Source organism: Lissotriton vulgaris, chromosome 3_2 (genome assembly GCF_964263255.1).
Source record: "Lissotriton vulgaris chromosome 3_2, aLisVul1.2, whole genome shotgun sequence".
Lineage (NCBI taxonomy): Eukaryota > Metazoa > Chordata > Amphibia > Caudata > Salamandridae > Lissotriton > Lissotriton vulgaris.
In genome coordinates, this window is record NC_141690.1 from 57,862,246 (window position 1) to 57,875,264 (window position 13,019).

Consider the following 13,019-nt stretch of genomic DNA (forward strand, 5'->3'; position numbering starts at 1 on the left):
ATATTCTTCTATATTGCTCGGATCCTCAATCTTCTCTTCCGTTTTCTCTACGGCAAGTTTCCTCCTTTTCTGCAGTTTCTGGGTACCGACTAAATGTCGATAAGTGTGAAATTTTGCCCTTAAACCCTCTTTGCCAAAAACATCTTTTTGAACATTCCGTTTTTTTCTTGCCAACCTCTAAAAATTAAATACTTAGGGGTTTGGTTTGCTCCTCGCGTTTCTGATACTCTTAATATTAATTTTGATTGTATTTCCAAAAAACTAACCTCTGCTATTACTAGATGGAGTCCCCTTTTTCTTACCTGGTGGGGTTGTCTCGATTCTATTAAAATGATGCTAGCGCCAATTATATTATACACTATTTCTATGATACCCATTCACATTCACTCTAATTATTTTAAGACGATCAATTCCATTCTTCTTAAATGTTTTATGGAAGGGTAAGCGCTCACGCATTGCCATTTCTGCCTTGAAGAAAAAGAAACCTATTGGCGGTCTTAAATTTCCTGACTTTAAGTCTTACCACAACGCCTTCTCTTTGAAACAGGCTACTGGGTGGCTTTCCTCTGATCTTCCTTTTTATCCCCCTCTCTGGCTTCAAATAGAATCCTCCTTTCTTTTTCCTTTTGATTTTCACGAAATCCTAGCCTTTACTTGTAATGTAACCTCTTTAGGCAATCCCATCATCTCTCATTCATGTAAACTTCTCACTCCGTGTTTACCCTCTTCCTACCCGTCTGCTACTTCTACTCATTTACAACCTATTTGGCATAATAAACTCCTTAAAATTCGAAACCGCTCTATTTTTTGGAAATCCTGGCACTCTCGTGGTCTCAAGTGGATTTCCCAACTCACTTCTTCTAACGTGCCCCTCTCTTTCCCTGATCTACAATCACATTTTTCTCTTCCCTCCTCCTCTCGCTCTCAATACCTCTCGCTTTGCCCTGTTCTCACTCAATATCTTCATTCACTTCTTCCTATAAATGACGTTCCTAATTCTTTTCGTTCCATTTCCTCTGCGTTAGAAAGCGTTCCATCTGCCTCCTTCTTGTATAAATCCTTCCAGTGTGTGCTGGATGGAGCGAAATCCAAGGTTGAATTGGCTTGGGAAAAAGACTTGTTACAAGATTGGTCCATTCCCTTATGGGATAAAATTTGGTCAAAAATACATAGAACCTCTAGAGCTGCTAATACAACCCAAACTCTATACTTTATCTATAATCGCACTTTGTTTACATCACTAACTTTATCGTCTTTTTCCTCTGGTACTCCTGCCACTTGTTGGTCCTGCTCTTGTCCATCTGCAGATTTGAAACACATGCTATTCGACTGCCCGCCCATCTCCCGTTTTTGGACTCTGGTATGGAATCAGATTCAGAAGATTTTTGAATTCCACTTCCCTTTCGCCATTGTCAATATTTTTCTAGGTTCCTTGTCCCCTATTTATCCTCAATCCCCACAACATTATGCCTTATTGGACCTCTTGATAGCTATTGCTTTTCACCTCACTACCTCTAATTGGAAACAGGCTGCTGATGTCACCTTTCGTGCTTGGTGGAATGCGGTTTGTTTCCATCACAGGCTTGACACCAATTTTGTTACTCCCATCTCCCTTGCAGTCAAACGAGATCTTCTATGGATCCCTCTGACCACTTATTTATCCTCAGTTGCTTCCTCATCACATCCTTCCCCCGTTGACAACGTTGAAGTTCGTAAACCACCTTGATTTTCTTCAAATTCCTTTTAACATTACTATTAATATTGATCTTGTTATTGCATTTATATTTTTCCATGCTTTCAATCATTCGGTTTTTCTACTGTTTCTCTATTTACTGTATAATTTTTTATCCCCAATTTAATCCTAATGCTTCATAATGTTTTATTTAATTTATTTATTTTTTTTTCATTCTGTAAGATGCTTGTTAATTGATTGTAATTTTTGATTGATTTTTCACTTTCTGCCTTTGTTTCTTTAATTTTCAATAAACTCAAACTTAAAAGGTGGCACCTAAAAAAAAAGAGGTCAGCCTAAAATATTGTCCAAGTTTCCTTTGGCAGGTGTGAGCTGACTCCTCCTTGGGTAAGGCACAGCAGCTTATTTGTTGATTCCCAAAAGTGCACACTGTATCTTACATCACAAAATATTGTGCCCATTCTGAGTCATGCTGCTGCCTTTTTATGCCCCATTACATTTTGTTTTGGGAGGTTTTTTGCTGTCTCAGCGTTGATTGTAAATGGGCATCCCCAGGGCTTTGGCTGAGGGCTCTTAGTGTTTTGTACACAACCCCTTTAGACGTCTTTAGTTGTTTACATTGTCAAACACTAAGCACCCTGTTGCCGGGTGCTTAGTGTTTGATTCCATGCGCGAACTGGAGTGGGTGAATTTCTCGGCGAGCCCTTTGGTAAATAAATCCCAGATAGTTAGGGCATTGTTGGAAGTTGTCAGATATGTTGTAACAACGTTTTTGCTGATTCCATCAAATAATTTATGGTCAAGTGGGAATATTTAATCCTTTTGTTATTAATAGTGTGTACTGAGCCATGTACCTCCTTTGGTCGATGGCATACTATGGTGTCTACCTGGAAGGTCACCTCTTGAGGAATATGGCCGCTATCCCCCTTCTAACCAAAATGAAATAAATTAATATTGTATATTAGTGAAAGGGAGACAATGGTGTAATCTGCTATAGAGCTGGCTAACTTTGAGTGATATGAGGTTGCCGGCGGATTGTCCCCTGGGAACTGTCCATTGAGCGCACGAAAGCTAAGATGCTCTAAATCACCTAAAATCTGCCTACCGATTATCTTTAGCTTGCATTTTCATTCCCGCCCTTGGCTGCTATATATCCCAGTATTGGGACTGTGCCAATGTGAACTCATCTTTGGAGGAGGATCTTAAAAGGTGTAAATTGAAATCACAAAATCTGTAGTTTTTTCCTCTTGCTGGTACCTTTGGGGTGCATATAAACATCGACAATTACACCCTGAGATTTAACGTTCTGGCAGTAGATTATGATCTCAACTACATTTATTGCCTGTGAGTTCAAATGTAGTGCCCTGGATAAGCCTTTGCTTGTCACAGACATGTATATTGCCAGGTCAATCTTTGAATGGTCATATTTCACTTCTTTGCAAACCCGCACAGAGAAATTTGTGAACCCCCGTATATGAAATGTATCTTAAAGATATGACTCCTGAAGGAAAATGATGTCAAAGGTTTGCAAATAGGCTCAAAATTCTGGGTTAGATGTTTTGCTTGCTACACCAATAATGTTCCATAAACACAGTCGTAGAGATCCAAGCAATTCCTTGGTCAATCAATCAATCAATCAATCAGGGGATTTTAGGCACGCTACTCACCCATGAGAGTCTCAAGGTGCTGGGGGTGGGGGCAGCTCCAGTCAAAAAAGGGTGGGGGCGTATTTGATGTCGATCGGGAGCTTGTACCAGGTCTTGGCCGCGAAGTAGGAGAAGGTTCTTCCACCCGTTCTAGCTCTGCTGCAGCGCTGGGTTTGGCGAGGGTGAGGTCAGCAGATCGGAGGTTTCTCTTGGGTGCGTGGAAGGAGATTCATTGAGATATTGGGATCCTGTGTTGTGGAGGCCTTTGTAGGTGTGAGTATCTTGAAAGTTACTCTCTTCTCAATGGGGAGGCAGTGGCGGTGTTGGGTGATAGGTTTGAGTCAAGGAATGTCAAGGACGAGTCTGGCTGCAGTGTTCTGAATGGTCTGGAGTTTGCGGAGCAGAGACTTGTTGATCCCACCGTAGATGACACTTCCGTAGTCCAGTCTGCTGGTTATGAGTGTGTGGGTAAGGGTCTTCCTTGATTCGGGGAGATTCATTTGAAGGTTTTCCGGAGTATGCGGAGGGTGTCAAAGCAGGTAGAGACAACGGCGTTGACCTGTCTGGTCATGGAGAGGGAGGAGTCAAGTACGATCCCGAGGTTCTGGGCATGGTTTGTCAGGGTGGGGGGGCTGCCAAGGGTAGTGGGCCACCTGGTGTTGTCCTATGCATAGGAGGAGGGTCCGAGGACGAGGACCTCAGTCTTCTCTGAGTTGAGCTTTAAGCAGCTGCTGCTAATCCACGATGCGACGTCCTTCATTCCTTCCTGGAAGTTGAGTCTGGTGGTGATGGGGTCCTTGACGAGGGAGAGGATGTGCTGGGTGTCGTCGACATAGGATACTATGCAGAGTCTGTGATGTCTGACGATGGGGGCGAGAGGGGCCATGCAGATATTAAAGAGCGTGGGGCTGAGCGATGATCCTTGGGGTACTCCGCTGTTGATCTCTGTAGGCTCGGAGAGGAAGAGTAAAAGTCTGACTCTTTGGGTTCTGCCAGTGAGGAAGGAGCAGAGCCAGTTGAGGGTGGTTCCCTGTATGCCAGCTTTGTGGAATCTGGCGGTGAGTGTGCACTGGGAGACAGTGTTGAAGGCTGCAGAAAGGTCCAGTAGGATCAGAGCCATGCTGTGTCGTTGGTCAAGGAGGATGCGAATGTCATCTGTAGCTGTGAGTAGAGCGGTCTCAGTGATGTGGTTGCTGTGAAATCTGGATTGGGAGGGATCGAGGATGGAGTGTTCTGCGATGAATTTGATTAGTTGGGCATTGACAGTCTTCTCGCTGACTTTTGCTGCAAAGGAAGGAGGGAGATGAGTGGGTAGTTCTTGAGGTCCGTAAGATCTGCTGAGGGCTTCTTGAGTAAAGGCCTGACTTCTGCTCGTTTCCAGTCATCAGGGAAAGTGCCGGTTACGAAGGTGGCATGGAAGGTGCATCTTAGTTTCAGTGTTATGGCTCTGTGGAAGATGTGCGGGGGCAGGGATCCGTGGGGTACCCTGAGAGGATGCCTTTCATAGTCGATGCAGTGTCTTCAGTGGTGACTCAGGTTGAGGAGGTTGAGTAGGAGATGGTGGGCTGGCTGGTATTACTGGAGGAGGGAGTGGTTTTGGAGTCAGGTATCAGGCCATTGAAGATCTTGTAGAGGCCCTTGATTTTCAGATGAAAGCAGGAGCCAAGCTTTTTGCAGAATTCCTGAGAGGGGGCGATGTCCGTTGTTTCACTGGGGGGTTTGGTAAATTCCTGGATGATGCTGAAGAGTTCCATTGAGTTGCACTGAGTTGATTCGGATCTTGTTCCGGATGAAGGTCCTTTTGGTGGATCTGATGCGTTGGTGGTATTCTGTCATGGCCTTCTTGTAGATGGAGCTGTCTTCTGAGGATTTGCTGTTTCTCCATTTCTTCTCAAGACGTCTGCATCTTGATTCTTGGAGGTTGACTGTGAACCAGGTGGCCTTTCTGGGTCGCTGTCTGTCGGGGTTATGCAGGGTCATGCGCACATCTGTGCAGTTGGTGAGCCATCTGTGTATTTCTTTAGCTGCAACGGTGGTGTCGGTCGAGGTGGAGGGGGCATCGTGGTAGATGGTGGAGTTGAGCTGCACCTCAGTGACCTTGCTCCAGTTCTGTTGTGGGGGCATGGTGCCGCTTTGTGCGACGTGGGTTTGTCGATGTGGAAGTGCCTAATAAGGTACATCCTTTCTGTCCCCTCCAGCACCTCTACTTTTAATTGTCACCAGGAGCTGGCTCTCCCCATATAGTAGATCTGGTGAAATTAGAGCCAATCCTCTTGTGGCATAGAGTTTGGTGTAAGGACCAGACGGGCCTGAATAGAGAGATTCTAAAAGATATATTAAAGCTGGACGGGGCACGTAGAATTCCCTGGATTAAGTGCGTACACGACCTCATGAACAAATTGGGCTATCCCGAATATTTTAACACCCCATCCTCTATGAAAAACATTACAAGAAAAAGATTAAAAAAGGAGGGCATGCAGTTCTTAGAAACTAAAAGATTTTACGGAGAATCTGCAGTTAAAATAACCATAAGAAATTATCAGATGCTGCGTACTACACTAGGAATGGAGCTGTACTTATCCTTTGTTCCCGGATCTTTTGATAGACTTTTTCTCACAAGGTTAAGACTGGGTATTATTTATAGGCTGATGACATTTCCAAAGATGAATGATTGGTCTTGTAACCTCTCACACTGCCCATGTGATAACACATCCATTCAATCCAACTTGCACCTAGTCCTATTTTGTAAATTTTATTGCGAGTTTAGGAAAGCTTGGATTATACCCTTGTTAAGAAATCTGGGCTTTAGGTGAAGCAATGCACCAACTTTCACTGTTAGAGAATGAACATACAGCATGGAGGGTGGCCCAGTTCTTGAAAGCTGAATTTTATATGAGGAAAAGTTTTGTTTTAATTGAATAGAACTATGTAAATTGACGGTATTGTGTCTTTTCGTCTTTATCTGTAAATAGTATGTTGTATTTTTGTATTTTCCTTTTAACCTATGTGCTTTTATTTTTAATATAGCAGCCAAATAAAGCTTGACTGAAAAAAAAATGTGGAAGTGTACGCAGTGCGGGTCCTTCCAGAGCTGTTGCGTGGTGTGGCTGAAGTGGATGCTGTTACCTCCTGTGAAAATGAGGTCATGGGTGTGTCCTGCCTTGTTGGTGGGGGTGGTGACAAGTTGTTTCAGTCAGAGGTTGGCAAGGTTGTCCAGGAGGGTGGTGGAGTTGGGGTCGCTGATGTTGTCGAGGTAGAAGTTGAGGTCTCAGATGAGTATGTAGTCCATGGAGGTGATGGCGCAGGGCGAGATGAAGTCGGCAATGGTACTGGTGAACGCTGTTTGAGGTCCGGGAGGCCTGTAGGCAAGGCTGCCTCGTAGGGTCGTTCTGGGGCTGGTCTGGATCTTTGGTGTAAGGTAGAGGGCGGGCTGATGCTTGAGCTAGATGTGGTGAGTCGGAGGGAGCTCTTGTGTGCGATTGCAAGTCCTCCTGGGCGATTGGGGCGGTCCTTCCTCTGGATCTTGTATCTGTCGGGATGGCGGTGACGATGTCAGGGGCAGAGGTGGAGTTGGTCCAAGCTTCTTTAAAGAAGGCGGCATCTGGCGAGAGGGTGTTGACGAGGTCCCAGATCTCTACTGTGTGTCTGTGCAGGGATCACACTTTTAGAAGGATGCACCTCAGGGCTTTAGGGTGGCAGCTGCCGTATGGGTGCGGAGGGTGGTGAAGGTTTGGTGGCAGTGATGGCAGAAAAACTGGCAGCGAGTGGTGTTTGGCGTGGACAGCTGGCAGTTGTTGTTCCTTTTGAAGTTGAGTGCGAGGAGGGCAGCTGAGTTGTAGCAGTGGGTGGTTGGAGATCCAGGGTCTCTGGTCACGGTCGGGTCACAGATCTGCTTGCCTGTGGCATGCCTTTGGTCCGCCAGCAGAGTGGCCACACAGCAGCTGCCATTAAATAAGGAAGGGGGAAGGAAGAGCAGCTGGAAGGTGGGGAGCGGGAATCAGCAGGAGTGAGGGGACGCAAGGGAGCAGCAGTGGGAAAAAGTGTGGGGAAACTGGCATGGAGGACAAAAACACAGGTAACCAGCACACCAAACTAGCAAAAGGGCGAAATTACGGGGTGAACAGAAAAACACAGATAACAAGCACAACAATGCAAAAGACAGGCAGAGAGACAAAATGGACACAACACGCAGACAGACAACAGATAACATTGGAACAGCAGTAGAGCAAGGCTCTCCCACTGGACCACCAGGGATGAGGTGCAGGCAGGAGCCTGCGGGTGGAGGCGGACCTCAAACACCTACCTGGATGAAGGTGTTGGGGCAGCGGCAGGCGATGCAACAGCGGAGCTGCTGGGGCAGAGAGCAGGACTCTGGCCAGGATGGCGTTTGCACAGTTTTCTGGATCCTGTTGGAGAGTGCACAATGCTCTGTTTATTGTTCACGAAACAAAGGTAGAGGCACCCTATTTAGGGCTGCAGGCCCCAGTGATTGAATTTCCTGCGGCCTGCTCCTTAGGCCCTTTTTCCGTCAGGGCCAGGGGATTCTCTGTAATACAAGTCAGACGAGTTAAGGAATTTGGGGAGTGCTTTTCTTGCTGGCATTCCTACGGTTGATGGACCCCCTGACCCTCCCTGACCTCATTGAAATCTTAGCCCCGTAAGCTGCTTGCGGTAGCCTTTGAGGGACATCTATTGGAGCAAGAGCTTTGGTAGAGGGAACTTGCCTGCTGTTGCAGTGTCCCCACTCTTTCCTGGCAACAGCTGGAAGTTGTTGGCTAGAGTGCTAATTTGTTAATGTGCTGGTGGGCTGATTTGATGGTATGCTATCCTGCCAGGTGCTTATTTGCCCACTAAGCATCTCACTAGTCGTTCCCACCACACAAAGCACAAAGCCCAAAGGTCAAGCACAAAGCACAGCAGAGCTGTAGATCCCTAAATTGCACCTAGTTACTACTGGGGCCAATTACTATGTTGAGAAATTAAAGAAGACGCCAAAAGAGCTGACTTGCTCTGGGGCTGCGCCCTTACAATGGTAATGAATGCTGGCAGTATTGGCAGGAGTTTGGCAATGTTGGTGGGAGTGACAACAGGGGGATCCTCCATGGAGGCCAAGGCCGCAAGCAACACTGAGGCTGAGCGCAGCTACTTCTGCAGCACCCACTCCCCTCCCCTAGCACAGAAGCCCTACTGGTGTCTGGCACCGTCTGGGAGCCTGTGGGCCATGCACTCACCTTGGATTCTACCTCAATGCCACTCCCCCGCTTCACTACTTCTGGTGGAATCATAATGATGAAAGCCCTCTCCAGTCGGGCCCTGGGGACTCAGCCATATGCTTGGGCAGCCATGACTGATTTATTAGTGAGGCTCTTATTAGTGGTGATTTCCCCACTGTGCCTTTGAGGACTGAATGTGTTGCAGCGGATGGGCAGACATCATCTCCGGGTAGGTCTGATGCTAATGGAGGAAGAGGATACCCTGGTTCATGCTGAGTCCTCAGCATTATTCTCTACTCCCTAAAGGTCAACCACTCAGTTAGTACTTTCTGAGCTTTTTGTGGCGACCTCTGAATGGTCTTAGTTGCTTTGTTCTCTGCAGGATTTCCTGGCAGGGTAAATTTGATTGAAACTAAATCTGTTTCCATAGAGTTTCCAAATTTGGGGTCAGGGGTAATAACCTTAAGATGATGCCCTTATTTAAGATGTCACTGTTGCCTTTGGATTTGTATTATGGAAAAAACATGAGGATGAGTTTGTCTGGTTTGTCATTAGGCATTCTCTGTTGTTTGAATTTAGTTATTCGGGGGCGCTAAGGAAAGGAGCACCTGGTGAGTTGGACCGGGTAGTCCTTTAAACAGGGAGATCCTTGGTTGGTACTTTGGGTTTAAAAGCAACTATCTGAATACTATCCTATTATGTATTGTGTCCTTCTTCTATAATGTTTGCCCTTATTGTTGAAGGAGCATTTTCCACATGGTCACCTCCCAAGTGGGTGCTCGGTGCATCACTGATTGCGAGTTCCATTGTGTCCCAAGAACCCCCTGACCGGTGTGTGTCTGCTCTTGAAGAAGAGTTGTTCACATCTTCTAAACTCGGGGATGCCTCCCTCAGGCCCATAAGGTTTCAGGCATCCATTTTGTTAGTTTTACTCCACTTTTTTTCCTTTAGAGCATCACCATTACCTGCATTACGGCATATGGGGCTGCACTCTCCAGTTCCCTTTCAAGGCAACTTGCACTCTGCTGGTCTGGCTCGTGGTTAGAATGGTGTTTCAGGGTTCCTGTCCTTGCGGGTCTTTATCAGTGTGCTAAAGATGGAATAGTCCACAAACTGATTATTGATATCATTTTCTTTTCTTTTTGCCTTTCCTTCTTTGCTTCTGCTGAACTTGTGCCTTGTTCTATGGCCCAGGAGCCGCGGAAATGTTTGGCAGATTGGGTTTGGTTTTAACTGAAGCATCCGCCTGCTTGTTTGAAAGGGAAATCTGGCATCCTATAGGGGTTTGAATGTTTTGCTTAGTTGCATCAATAATATTTTGATCTGATTTACCCTGCTGGGAGGGCTAAGCATATTAGTTTGTGATATGCTATGCAATGAAACTCAGGGCTGGAATCAGGAAGTCGTGAATGTGCTCCTGTTCCAGGCTTGGTGGTTTGTTTTAGATCTTTAAGTAAATCTCTGAGAATAACAGGGAGGGAGGATATTTTGTCAAAGACTGGAGCGCAAATGCAATTTGCTTGTAGCAGTTGCGAGTCAGACTGGGATTGCTCAATGAGATTGTTGAGGTCGTCCAATTTGTTGTCAATGCCAGCAACAGAGACCCCAAGTGTATTAAAGAATGATATCTGTATGCCCATTTTGCTAGACTGATATTGTAGTACCACCACTGATAACTGCATGGTATTTAATAGGGATGTCCAAACACTATCCCTCTGCAGTTTCTCCTCTGGCCCTGGTTTGGTTTAATACATTGAGTGCTGCTTTTGAGGGAAGTTCCCTGAGCATACAAAATTACCATTTCCTTCTGTTCCTGAGTTGAAAGGTAGGAGATGTCATTACATGCTGCCTGGGAATTTTCCGAGTCATGCTGGCCTAGATTTTCTAGCCACAGTCAGTGATTTCGGTTTCACAGCACAGCACCCAGCTGAATTCTCAGATTGCCGATGCGAAACTGAGGACTGTTATGTCCTGTTTACTCCGGTAACCAGAGCACGTTTGTTTAAAAACAATACCTGCATTCCCAAACTGCCTCGAGATTTCATTGAGTTTCTAACCATAGAGATGTTCATTGAGGCAGCTTTCCTAGCCATATACTAGATGGTCATAAACCGATTAGACGTTGAAACCTGATGGCAGAATTCTCCTATTGTTATTGTTATAGTAAGGGTAGATAATCCGTCATTGCGGCTACTTGTGTTCACCTCCTTTTTATGCTAGTGTGATGTCATTTTTGTATTGTGTTTATTTCGTATAAACATAAATTACCTACTGGCGGTCGCCAGTAGATCGTCATAGTTAGACCCTAGTTTCCATAGGAAAAGCGTTTTTTCTTTTCCCAATAACTTTGGCGCCAATTGATGAATGTTCACAAACTTTTTTAAAAAAGTGGCCCGCTCCAGTCAGCTGCTGTCTTGAAAGTTTCGGGTTGATTCATTAAGGGGAGGGGGTTGAGAAAAAGGGGGGTCTCAAAACGCGTTTTCCTCATATTAATTTCCATAGGAATCCTTAGACAAAGCTACAGCCCGAACTGCTAAACGGAATTACAGCAAATTTGGCAAAAGGGTAGGTGTTGGTTCAGGAAGAACCCTTTTTTTAAATGGTGTAGATCCATTCAGTAGTTCCTGAGAAAGTAGAAAAAGAAAAGGTTCGACATCTGTCCTACATAGGAAACTTTATACCAAGCTATAGGCCGAACTGCTGAACGGAATTACACCAAATTTGGCAAAAAGGTGGACTTTGGTTCAGAAAGAACTTTTTATTTAATTGGTGTAAATCCATTTAGTAATTCCTGGGAAATTAGAAAAATAAATGTTCAATATCTGAGCACCGAGGAGGGTTTGCAAACCCTACCGGGCACAAGCTTCACTCTGATTGGCTGCCAACACTCCAAACCAGGAAGTGTTGGCAGCCACCTTGTGACTTGGTAAAACCGAGTCACAAGAAAACAGTAAAACAAATATATACAGCAAGAAAAGGGGGCAGGGTAAAAACCTCCTGACACCCTAGGCCTGCCCAGGGGGTCCCACATGACCACCAGGGTCCAAAAAAGCATTTTTTTTAAAATAATTTGACAGAATTTGCATTGGGGTCACGAATCCCGCCGAAATTATAAAAAGATTGAAGCGCGGGCTCCCGCGCTTCATTTTAATGAGGCTCCTGGGTGGGCCAGGTCCTAGGGGCATTGTCAATAAATAATCAAGTGGGTCCACGGGGGCCACCGCAGCCCAGGGAACCGCCACCTCCCCAGGGCTTTTAAAAAAACGAATGTTTAGAGGGTCTCACCCCCACGGACCCCCACCTGCCAGGGGCTTCATTTAATAAGGCTGGGGGTCTCGTGGGCCAGCCAGGGGACCGCCACCTCCCCAGGGCTGTCAAAATTATGATCCCCCTACACTGCCCCGGGGTCCACCACCTCCCCGGGGCACTTTGAATTTAAATACGGGGGTCCGTTATGGACCCCTGTGCCCCGGGGACCACCACCTCCCCGGGGCATTGCAAATGTTAGGAGGGGGCTGCCTGGCCCCCCTCCTGGGACCCTTGATGGCTCTGGGCACTGCCACCACCATGGCCCCACAGTGTCCCGGGGTGCCCACCCCAGGACACTGCTGTTTGCTATGGCAGGGCGGGAGCCGTGCGGCTCCCGCCATGCCATAGCAAACTCTGCATTGCTTCATTGAAGCAAAGCAGGATTGCTTTTCCACAAGGGGAGCTGCATGTCAGCAGCTCCCCTTGTGGAAAATCAATACCAGCTACCGCAGGAGGTGAGGACCCGGTGGGACCGGCCAGGCCCTGGGGATGGGGTCTCCGTGGCCAAAAGTGGCCCGGGAGGGGGTTCTGCGGCCCCCCTCCCCAGTAAAACACTCTTTTTTTAAAACGGGGCACAGCCCCAGGGGATGGGGTCCATGCAACTAATAGAGGCCTCAGGAGGTGGGCAACACAGCCCCCTCCTTAAAAAATAGTTTAAAAAATAATAAATGTGTGGCCATGCCCCGGGGATGGGTCCCCGGGGGCGAAATTGACCGCAGGCCCCAATCCTGTTTATTTTTTTATTTTATTTAAAAATGGGGGTCAGGGCCCAAAATATGGGAAAAGAAGGGGGGGCCACACAGCCCCCTTCTGGAAAAAAAAAGAAAAATAAGCCGGCATCACGCCAGAGGCTCTGCCCCCTCCCTGCAACACTCTGCAAATGCGCCCCTTGGGTTGTTGTAAGTTGTGGAATTAATTTCCCTTGAATACTGAGGTACCCTGGGGGGCAACTACCCACTAGGTACCTCCAGTATGCACGAGGGCCACATCCCCTTTTTACACCACTCTGCAGCGCAGCTCTGTGGCGCTTACTGGAGGTACATGCTGGGCTAGTTAGCCCCCAGAGACCCTCAGAACTCATGGGGACTTACTCCCCCAATTTACATTGCACCAGGGGGCGCGTTTGCAAGGTAGTGCATGGAGGGGGCGGGGCCTGAT